This window comes from Acomys russatus, chromosome 6 (genome assembly GCF_903995435.1).
Source record: "Acomys russatus chromosome 6, mAcoRus1.1, whole genome shotgun sequence".
In the NCBI taxonomy this organism is placed as follows: Eukaryota; Metazoa; Chordata; class Mammalia; order Rodentia; family Muridae; genus Acomys; species Acomys russatus.
The window spans coordinates 68,059,681-68,067,520 of NC_067142.1; positions in this window are offsets into that span (position 1 = coordinate 68,059,681).

A 7,840-nucleotide genomic window follows, 5' to 3' on the forward strand; every position below is an offset into this window, starting at 1 on the left:
TGAAAAACATTGCCACGGTGGCAAACTGGGTAGAGGTAGCCTTAGCCTCTATTTCTGTAGAATCGATTTCCTTTGCTGAATCATATGGTAAGCTCATTTTAAAAAATCTTAAAATATTCTGCCAACTGCTGTTAAAAGGGCACTGCCCTGGAGCTTAGCAACAAGATGTAATAAAGCCCACTCTCTGTGTAGGGTGAACTTGGTTTCTCTGGGTTTTGATTATCGTTCCTTTCTTGTCTGTGTGAGTGTTTTCCAATATGGTGGGGGCGGGGGTCTGGTTTGCATTGCTCTTTTTGTGAATTGCACTACCATTTTTCCATTCTGCATAGTTTTCTTTTTTAAAATTGAGTTGTTAGACTCTCTTGCCGTTTACACTGTAAATGTTTTCTCACTGTCTTTGTGGTTTCTTTTTTTGTTTTTGTTTTTTTTTACATTTTTATTATATAAAACAAGTTTTAAATTTAAAAGTATTTTTGACAACATTCTTCTCTTTCCCCAAGTCCTTCAAATCTTCTCCTTCTCCATATCCACCCAATTTTAAGTTCTTTCTAAGAAAAACTAAATATAAGAACAAAACCCTCAAACTTACAAAGAACACATCAACATCCCCTCCTCCCCCCACAAAAAAACCCAAAATAAAACAAAGCAAAAACCACAAATTGTCTCCTTTGAACCTTAATTCTTTCTGCCTTCTCTTCCATAGGGCTTCCTGCGCTCTGAGGGGAGGAATTTGATGGAGACATCCCATTTAAGGTTTAGTGTGCCAAGGTCTCTTATTCTCTGTGTAACATTTGGGTGTGGTTCTCTGTATTTGTTCCCATCTGCTGCAGGAGGAAGCTTCTCTGATGATGGTGGCACAAGTCATTGACCTACGAGGATAGTAGAATATCATTAGCAGTCATTTTACTACTATATATATATAGGCTTTGATGTTTTTTTTAAACCTACTTTATTTGGGGTTAGTGGGGACAGGGGAAGTAGACCTTTTTAGAGTCTTTCAGTTCTTTGGGGGTTATTCCACTCTTCGTTGTCAAGATTCCAGCAATCCAATAAAACAGCCAGCAGCAACAGTGAAATGAATGAACAGTGGGCCCCTCAAAGTGTTCTCAGAAGTGTTTCTCTCTAGAAGCATCTCAAAGTGATCTCTCTCTCTCTCTCTCTCTCTCTCTCTGCTCCTATTTATGTTTTGTCATCTGGCAAAGACCATGCACCCTCTCACAAGGCTGTAATCAGCTGTGGATAAACTAAAGGCAATCTCACATCCCACACTTTGGGATCAAAACAAAAGCCTATTCACATAACAGAACCAAAACTTTATATATATACATATGTATATATATATTCTTTTTTATAAAAGACCAGTCTTGTTTGGTTTTGCCTTAGGTCTAGTCTTAGGTTCCTGGTCACCTAAGCAATGTCACGTATGGTTCTATCTCACGGTGTAGGCCTTAAGTCATACCAGTTATTGGTTGGTGGCTCCCACAAGCTTTCTGCCACCCTTGCTCTAGCAGATCTTGCAGACAGGACACCATTGTAGGTCAAAGGGTTTGCAGCTGGGTTGGTGTTTACTTTTCTCTTTTGGTAGCATGCAAAGGCAGAGCTTAGGGGACATAATTCATTCAGCTTGTTTTTGGAAAGGTCATTCTGGTCCATAGATCTTAACCCAAAAGCGCACCTCTTTAGAGAAAGCTCTGAAGGCTAAGTACAAAGCAAGGCCTTTGGCCAGCTGTATCCATCACCGCAAAGCACTTCCAGCCTCTGAGGTCATCCTGCCTATTATCTGTTGACTCGCTAACTGTCTGTTCCCCACAACCTTCACTGGCTGTGTAGCTGGCCTTTGGAGTGGTGCCTGGCACAGAACAGCCAGTGCACAAACAGTTCCCAAATCAAGGTCAAGTGAGTGGTGAGTCTTCAGGTTTCATGTGTATAAGATTTTGATAATGAAGCCACTTAGGTCAGAAGTGTTTTAAAACCTGTTTGGTTAAAAACTAAGCATCAGGAAAAAACAAACAAACAAACAAAACAACAAAACACTAAGCATCAGGCTTACCTCTTAATTTATGCTTTAAAAACTCGGACTCTTCCTGGTTTCCTTTACAGCTGAATTTCACAAATTGTGTGTTACGTTTCATAAAAAACCACAGTGAAGATGGCCTGAAATTGGATTGACTCCTTTAGAGTAACTAGCTTATCTTTATTCCTTCAGTCTTCCAGGACTCAGCTCTCCAAGTATTCACATTTTTATTTTCTCATCTTTATTTTAAATTTGCTTTAATACACTGTGGTGCACACACTAAGACCCAAGCATGGTTTGTTGCAGAGAGAAGCCCTTTCTATCTCCAGTATTTAAAGAGACATTTGACTGAATTTTGCATCCCGTGACTTCAAGCTTCCTGCTTCCAGGGCTTTCTGTTGTTGCTGCTATTCCTTTGGGTTCCTTTTCTGATGCTGTGAAGAGACACCATGACCAAGGCAACATATAAAAGGAAGGTTTATTGGGGCTTAACCATTCAAGAGGGTTAGAGTCCATGATCCTCATGGTGGGGAGCATGGCAGCAAGGAGGCAGGCATGGCACTGGGCAGGGGCTGAGAGCATACATGATTAGACAACGGACACAAAGGAGAGAGAGAGAGAGAGAGAGAGAGAGAGGAGAGAGGAGAGAGGGGAGGAAGGAAGGACAAGGACAGCCAGACAGAGAACCGAGGAGAGAGAGACAGAGAGAGGGAGAGAGGAGAGAGAGACAGAGAGAGAGAGAGAGAGAGAGAGAGAGAGAGAGAGAGAGAGAGAGAGCTGAAACCTGCATAGACTTTTGAAACCCCAAGGCCCTCGGTGACACACCTCTGCCAACAAGACCACGCCTCCTAATCTTTCTCAGGTAGTTCTACCAACTGGGGACCAAGTATGCAACTGTGTAAGCCTATGGGACTATTCTCATTCAAAGCACCACAGGCTGTCTTTGTTGGTGTTACAGGTAGTTGTGCTCTTCCAAAAAAAAAAAAAAATTAGTATTTTTTTTATTATATTGTTTCTTTATGTTGTCTTTTGACTTTGGTGGGGGGGTTGTGTTTAAAAATATTCTAATTATGTAGCCCCAGGCTGGCGTCAAAGGTGTGGTTCTTTTCCTTCAACTTTCCAAATGCTGGGATTACGGGTGTGGGCCACTATGCTTAGCTTAATTTTTAAAAAAATATGTGTGTGTTCATGTGTACATATTAAAGTGCACGTGTGTGTGTGTGTGTGTGTGTGTGTGTGTGTGTGTGTGTGTGTACAGGTAGATGTTGGTTGTCTTCCTCGACCAGTCTTCACCTTAATTTTTGAGAAAGAATCTGTCACTGAACTTCGAATTTCAAAGAAGACTAGCTGGCCAGCAGTAGGATCTTCCTGCCTACAGTCCTCTGCGTTAGGGTCATAGGGATGTACATGTGTGCTTTTTAAATGTGTATTTGGGAGTTTTGAACTCAGGTCCTTTACAATTACCCAGCAAGCATTTTACTTTTTTTTTTTTTTTAAAGCATTAATTCCTTCTCGGGGTTTCAAAGGCTGATATCAAATTTGATATAGTTGCTGTTGTTAGTTTTCTGGGCTTCATCCCTTCTTCTCTTTTCTGAATACAATTACATTTCCCAGTTTTTCTTCAATATTTGAACCATGAGCAGATACTGAGTTTTACAGATAGCCTTCTCAGTGCCATTGGAAATGGTTATTTGGTCATATTTTCAGTCCACATGACTTGTTACTGACATTTTCCTTGTAAAACACTTCCTCGAATTCCCATGGAGTTATTATAAGCATTATAAACTCTATTAAAATGATACTGGTCTCCTATAAAATAGGCTAGGCAATTCAACTTTTTTTCTATATTCAAGTAGAGTTTAAATAAAATAAGAATAATCTTTGAAGAATTCAAGAAAAAAACCCTTGAATCTTGGAACCAAAGTTTTTTTTTAAAGATTATTTTATATTATATGCATGTGTGTGCTCAAGTGTAAGTATGTGTGCAGGTGCCATCAGGGTCAGAAGAGGCATCAGATACTCTGTGAATTGGAGTTATAGATGTTTGTGAGTCTCTGGATGTGGATGCTGGTAACAGAAGATGGGTCCTCTACAAGGGCAGCAACAGGTCTTAACTATTGATCCATCTCTTCAGCCCATTTGGTGTTGAAACATGGTCTTACCCTGTGGTCCAGGCTGGCCTTAAACTCACAAGCCCCCTGTCTTAGCATCCCATATGCCAAGATTACTGATATATACCCTCAGGCCTACCTAGCTCAAGGAATGTGTTTTTAAAGACTTGTTGGACTGAATTCACAAATTTAACCCCAGCATGTTGGCAGCAGAGGCGCGTAGACCTGAGTTTGAAGCTAGTCTGGTCTACATCTTTAGTTTCAGGCATGCCAGAGCAAGACAATGAGAAGAAAACAAAAAACAAAGAAACAAAGAAAAAACCCTTTTTGTTCAACATCTTCCTTTGTTATCGATATTGAGTTACTAATTTTCTACCATCTGGGGATGTGTTCTTAGCACTTTGATCATTTCGCTTGTCATCTTTTCCTGGTGATTTATCACATTCCCAGGTCTTTTGGTAAAGAAGTCATCCTATGGGGAATTCTTCTTCCTGGGTGGAAGCCTGGCCTTACTTGCTAGCATTACATCCAACAGAGTCTCTTATACCTTGGCAAAGATCCTGTTGTAAGAGGTCATGGTGTCTCTTCACAGCAATAGAACAGTGATGAAGACCATGGGTGTTCTGCCTGCCTGCATGACTGTGCACCGTGTGCATGCACAGTGACTAAGACAATGGATATTTTGCCTCCACGCATGACTGTGCACCGTGTGCATGCACAGTGACTAAGACAATGGGTGTTCTGCCTGCATGCATGACTATGCACTGTGTGCATGCAGTGCCTACAGAGGCAAAAGAAAAAAAAAAAAAAAAAAGGTTGGAACCTGGAACGGAGTTACAGAGAGCTGTGAGTCACCATGTAGATGTTGGGAGTTGAAGTGAACCCTGTTCCTCTCTGGAGAACATTCAGTGCTCTTAACCAGTGAGCCATCCTCCAGCCTCTGTTATGTGCATGTACCTTAACATATTGTATCCATCCATGCAATCATCCATCCATCCATCCATTTTCATTAACTAAATTTGAGTTAGTATTTATGGCCTAGTGTGGTGGCACACACCTGTACTCCCAGCTACTAGGGAGGTTCAGACAGGAGGATTGCTTGAGTCCAGGAGCTCTAGACTGTAGTGCACTATGCCAATCCAATGTCCACACTAAATTCAGCATCAATATGATGTACTCCTGGGAGCGGGGCACCACCAGGTTGCCTAAGGAGGGGAGAACCAGATTTGAAATGGAGCAAGTCAAAACTCCAGTGATGATCAAGAGTTACTGTTTATGAATAAAAGCAAGTTGAATAGAAAAGAAATGCTAGGGCTGGAGAGATGGCTCAGAGGTTAAGAGCTGACTGTTCTCCCAAAGCTCCTGAGTTCAATTTCCAGCAACCACACTGTGGCTCATAACCATCTATAATGTGATCTGGTGCCTTCTTCTGGCTTGCAGGCATTATATGCAGGCAGAGTACTGTATACATAATAAATAAATAAATAAAGTCTTTAAGAGAAAAGAAAAGAAAAATGCCAGGAATGTTAGCTGCTTGAGAGCATCTATGATGGTGATTCCTGGGAGATGTAATGTTGAAACTAACGTCTGAATGAAGGGGGAAGCCAGGCATGGGAAAGAAAAGTGCTCTTGGCAGGGGATCCATCCCAAAGGCCCTGAGCTGAAATCAAAGCCAACAGTTTTATTCTTTACCATTTATTAATTTATTAATCTGGTTTTATTCTTAACCATTACAAAGGAAACATATTTTAAAGGCATTGAATGAGCTGTAGCCTCTGTGACAGCCTCTAGGACAACAAGTACCACCACTATGACTCTGGTGAGAGCTGTAATAAAGGAGCCAGTACACAGCCTAGGCTGGCGCTGGTTTCTCACGGTAATTCTGAGACTTTGGTGTGGGTTGTTAGAGCCAGTGTTTCCTTATCTCCCATCCCCATCAACCCCTGCAGGAATGCTCATCAACTAGTTGTCCCCCATCTCAGGGCACAGTGTACCTACTGCCCACCACATACGCACTACTCAAGAAGGTTGGCAACACCTATTCAGGTAGATTTCAAGGCTGCATGTGCTTTACCTCATCCCCAGAAATGCCTTTGAGTCCACTGATCGCCACTGACTTGGCTGTCCTGGCCCCAGCCCAACCCCTTCATTCCGTGTTCCTGAGACTGAGAGTGGACTGGTCTGGCCTGAACAGAAGAAACAGCCATCCATGCCTCTCATAGACCCACCGCACTCTTTACTGTCCTGGACAAACTCTCGCGGCTCCTGGGTGGGACTGGCTATGAGGAAGAGGGCTCTGGTTACAGTTTTCTTCTAGGTTATTTCGCAACCTGACTTCTTCCCCTTCAGCTTCCCCCACAGCAGTGTCTGTGGCTGGATTGTTTCCCTACTGTTCTGGACATTTGCTCTTTCCCGTTACAAGCCAAATCCTTCCGCAGCACACAGTCAGTACCACAATTACAAAGTATAGGAATCATCAACCATGGGAGCAGTTTCTTTCTTTCTTTTTTTTTTTTTCATAAAGAAATGCAACTTTATTATTTTCAAGTACATATGTAGTGCCTCAAACTAATGTCTTACAGAAGGTCATCAGTAAGGAGCTTGCAGATGTTCCTTTAACAAATATATCAGGACCAATGATAATTAGCTTATGCACTCGCTGATTCTAGAAGGAGATTTCTAAAGTGCCTGAAAAGGATACTTTGAGACAGACTAAATATGCCACTTCTAGCAATATTGTTTATGCTCTAAATTTACCCACCAAATGACTTCTTTATTGATTGTGCAAAGGTAAACTTTTGTTCAAAGTCGATGATCTCAAATTAATCTGGCCCAAATAAATATGGTGTCCGATTTAGACTTCCAACTGGAGACCAGAACTGATGGATTTCAAGATATTTATGATAAAGCAAAATTCCACTGCAATGAGACAGTAACCCTTGGGAGGCCTATGGTCCTGGCCTAATGTTTGCCCTTCATATTTCCACCTTACGTTTTCTAATTTCCTTGCTGTCTCTCGCTTGCTTCGCTCATTTATCTAGGTCCATCTATGCAATGCTTTCTAGGCCAGGCGTAAGGACTAGGCAGCTCTCCGCAGAGCAAAATGTTAGGTGAGAGGAGAGGAAGGAAAGAAAACTCCATTCCATAGGAACCTGAAGCCAGCTTCCTGTCTCAAAGAAAGTGGGCACTTGCCTTGGAGCGGTGGCCATGCCACCTGAGAGGTCAAAGACTCTTAAGATTTTTCTCTTGTGTCTAAAGTTCCTGACAGTGTCATGACCCACGCTGATTCTGCATGTCTTTGAAAGGCAGAGATATTCTGGGAAACTTGTCTACACTAATTCCTGCCAATGGTCGGGACATCCTTTTTTTCAGGACCAGCTAGGCCATGTTCAGCAGACACGCATGAAGGGGAGGGAGTGGGAGAGTGGGGGCGGGGGGATGAGGGGAGACTGGCAGGTAACTGGGGTCTCAGGACAGCATGATGCACCTAAGAACTGAGAATGTTCCCAAGAATGTACGGTTGAGATGGCTGGACCTTCTATGACACCTGAGCCTTGTGGACAGAGAGGACCACTACTCAAGGGGCAGTGGGGCACCAGGTGGCACACTCCCTTCTGGTCTTGTCCTTGCTGCTAGTCTGATGAGGTGGGAATTTGGTCTGCTGGTGTGCTAGTCTATAAAAGCAGGACAGAGCCGGAACCTACCCCACCTACCT